This window comes from Poecilia latipinna, unplaced genomic scaffold (genome assembly GCF_001443285.1).
Source record: "Poecilia latipinna isolate Pla-1442-1.1 unplaced genomic scaffold, P_latipinna-1.0 Scaffold6394, whole genome shotgun sequence".
Classification (NCBI taxonomy): Eukaryota; Metazoa; Chordata; class Actinopteri; order Cyprinodontiformes; family Poeciliidae; genus Poecilia; species Poecilia latipinna.
This window is the reverse complement of record NW_015119010.1, coordinates 1-3,592: the sequence shown is the minus strand read 5'-3', so window position 1 is coordinate 3,592 and position 3,592 is coordinate 1. Positions and strand designations below refer to the sequence as shown.

Genomic DNA, 3,592 nt, shown 5'->3' with positions numbered 1-3,592 from the left:
TGAATTTAGTTGAAAATAATAGAATTGTATGCTATTCTATATGAACAGAGGGTAATGGCCAAAACAAATGTATTTCTAGCTTCTGGAAAGGCAAATATATTTAGCCAGTTATCACGGGAAACCAGCTTTTAAGCTTCAAACCATTTTACAATATTTGGATGAATGAATGAATGAATGAATGGATGGATGGATGGATGGATGGATGGATGGATGGATGGATGGATGGATGGATGGATGTGCCTCTGCAACAGAGACTGATAAAACCCAAAACTTAGAGAGGTTAGTATGATTGGTTTTATTTTTTAATCGAGATCCATAAGCAGAATCAACACCAAAGCAACCGCCTGTATAAGAATCTTAAAGTATCTTCCTTAAGACCACTGCTGTGTGGCACAGTCTCCATCCCTGCTTCCTCTGGGGGTAAAAAAAAAAAAAAAAAATCAGTGCTATCTCACCTTCTGTCTTTGGAGCGAGAACGGCTCCTACGAGTGGATCTCCTGCTGCGGCTACTCCTCACCCGGCTCCCAGAAGAGGAGGAAGACGAGGAGGACGAAGAACGGCGACGCTGTTTTCTTTTCCTCCGGCTCCGACTGTCATCCTCGCTGTCAGAGGAGCGCCGACCCATGCTGGCTACCGGTCAGCTGGGATAACAGCGGCGTTGAGATGCGGTGAAAAAATACTACATTAAACATGGAAGATCAGCTGTCAAACACAATGTTTACATTGACTCGGCTCATTTAGAGCTCATTTAACATTGTCACTCAATAACGACCGCATTCAGAAAGGAGGTCTGTGTGTCAAATATATCATTGATTAAGCAGCAACGACTCTGTAGTGCCATAATGCAATAAAACCTGTGTGATTCATAGGTCTCATTGATATCTATTGAGGCTACGAGCAGGCTAACTGTGCTAACCAAACTAGCTAAAATACATAACTTCAAAACACAGCGTTTTAAGAAGAGTATTTAACCTTCGTGTCGGTTTATTTGCGTGTCATTTCAGTAGCTCAGCTGTACATTAAGGTTCATTGAAGTAAAACAGATAGAAACCTGATAGTGAACGTCTCGCTCCTCTCTTTTACACCATTGAATTCCCCACGACTGGAGCGACGCACTGCTTACTAGGCTCTACTCATCAAGCACGGAAACATCGATCAAATTCAGGAATTAAGAGTTGAACACAAAACAATCGATTGAAGCGTTTTATGTATTTTAATGTTCATTGTTTGGTTTATATAAATATATAATGTTGTTGTTGTTTTGTTTTTTGTTTTTTTTACTCCAGCAGCAGTAGTTTTTTGTTTAATTTTTTTTAAAAGGTGATTTTGAAAAATATATTTTTAAATTAAATCCATCTTACATGTGTGTTGTCAAAATGCTTCAGTGTCTTTGTTGTGTTTTTTTTTCAAAGCAAATTTTTGCTATTGACTATCTAACGGTTTCAAATTATCCCCAATCTTCTCCTTCTTTAAAAAAGAAAAAGAAAAATATAAAATAATCCAGGAAATTTCTGGGAAAGCCAATCATTTTTTACAACTGGACACAGTTGTAAATAAATTGTCTTTATACTTTGTTCAGAGTATTGTAGTATGTAAAAACAAATAAATAAAATCTGCCAGTATATGTTTAAAAAGCATAAAGTCAGAAATCACTATAAAACTAATTTACATATAAAATGTTAAATGATGATTTGTTAAATGATGATTTGCACAACAAATCCTCATTTTTTTGTATCACTGTATTCCCAGAGCAGAAAATCTATTTTACTTATGTGTCAAATGGAGTTCTCTCTGGGGCCCTTGTTACTTTGGAGTACAGAGCTATTAGTTTCCATATGCCTTGAACTGGCTCTACAAATTGGATTGCATGCAACTTGATTGTAGGTGAGGTTTATGTTGTGTTTTTCCATTTTTCTTCAAAATTTTAATTTGATATATCTGTTTGTAAATAAACAGAATAATTTAACTCAGCTGAAAGTCAAAATTAAGCAGCAACAGTTTTTAAGGGGTAAGAGGGTTGTGCAATTTTTTTCTAAAACACAAAAAAGTAAACGCAAAAAAGCTAATAGACTACTCCAGAAACAGCAAAAAAAAAGAAAAAACACTAGACTACTTCTAAAACGCATACTCTTCTAGCCTAATTCTGATATATGTACAAACAGACTGCTTCTAAAATGTGTGGAAAAGCAAGCACGCATTTAAATAATAATACAACTGCTAGTTAATTTTTAAAATGTGTAAAATCTGAAGCCCAGAAACGCCAAACTTTCTGGACCAACTTCACTGACTCTCAAGATTCATGGGGAGGGTCAAAAATCTGATAATAAGATTCCAGTGATATCTGAAATGCTAAGAAACAAATGTATTAGTAGACTAATACATTTTGGCTTGCATTTCAAAACACTAATCTGATAAAGCTCACAAATCGAAATGTGCTGGATTGCTAATAACGATGTTTCTTAGCACTTAAAGTGTTGCTGGAGTCTTCATCTTATAAAATCAGCACCTTTACACAAACACTTGTAAAAACCTGCTAGCTATAAAAATTGTGTAAAAATTGCGGAATAAATACTAGTCTACTGAGCAGCCAAAAAAAAAAACATTTTTTTTGACCATACTGACTTACATATAATTTTAAATAATTTTGTTTGTGCAGAAACAAATGCCTTTGTAATCATGATCAGTGAGACAACGTCCCTGCTCTTGGGGGCCACCTGCTGGTTTGGAGGCCAATAGCAGCTGCTTAGTTTACTGGTCTATTTGGCTGCACTGTTTGTATGTAACGTGATAGCAGGTAGCCTTTAACTTGAAATAGCTCTGTATAAGTAAACTGAATAGTTTAGTTATCCTGACTAAAGTAGTCAGTCATATAAAAACGCGTAAAAAGGAATTCATTTATTTATTTGGTTAGTTTTGTTTGTTTTACCATTTGTGCAGATTTTTCATCTGCAGTTTCAGACTGAAAACATTTCAAAGAAATATATGTATGAACTAGCGCTCCGAGCTTCTAGCATTGTCTTTTTGATCTGGCTCCACTCTACCAATATCTTAAGAAATGCATATTTATCTGAAAAATGTCAGCGAGCGTTTACGCGAGCTCATCCGCTTAGATAATAACAACACACAGTCTAAACTCCAAGGTCAGACAGAGCGCACGGGCAATTTGCAGTAAAGTAGAATAATTAATTGCTCGGATGAAGTTTTAAAACACACACCGGAGCTGAAGGTGAAACGACTAATATTGTACACCGACTGATGGATCAACAGCGTGCACGGGCTGTAAATAGCTGATGAGAAACAAAGTAATCGGAGTGCGCACTGCAAATAGATAAAATAATCTGTTTAACGCTATCTGAATGCGTCCATGCTTTCAGATGCGGCGGGATTAATAGTAATTAATGACTAAGGTCCGAGTAGAAGTGCCGTTAATAATTAATTAGGGGACTTGTTCGGGCTCTCCGTGTAGAAATGGGGCTTTTTATAGATTATCAATAAACATGCTTAATTTTGCATCATACTCAACCCAACGCTTTTCAAAATCCAGCTGTATCCCATTTCTTCTATTATATATATATATATATATATATATATA

At 35.9% G+C, this 3,592-nt stretch overlaps 1 long non-coding RNA gene across 1 annotated transcript; it reads right to left on the bottom strand.

The window, feature by feature from the left end:
- Positions 1 to 494: 494 nt before the first annotated feature.
- Positions 495 to 1,142, bottom strand: LOC106943911 (uncharacterized). The gene is made up of 2 exons (XR_001424049.1): positions 1,052 to 1,142; positions 495 to 641 (listed from the first exon to the last, which is right to left on the bottom strand). It is a non-coding gene; the product is annotated as an uncharacterized LOC106943911 (long non-coding RNA).
- Positions 1,143 to 3,592: the final 2,450 nt, after the last annotated feature.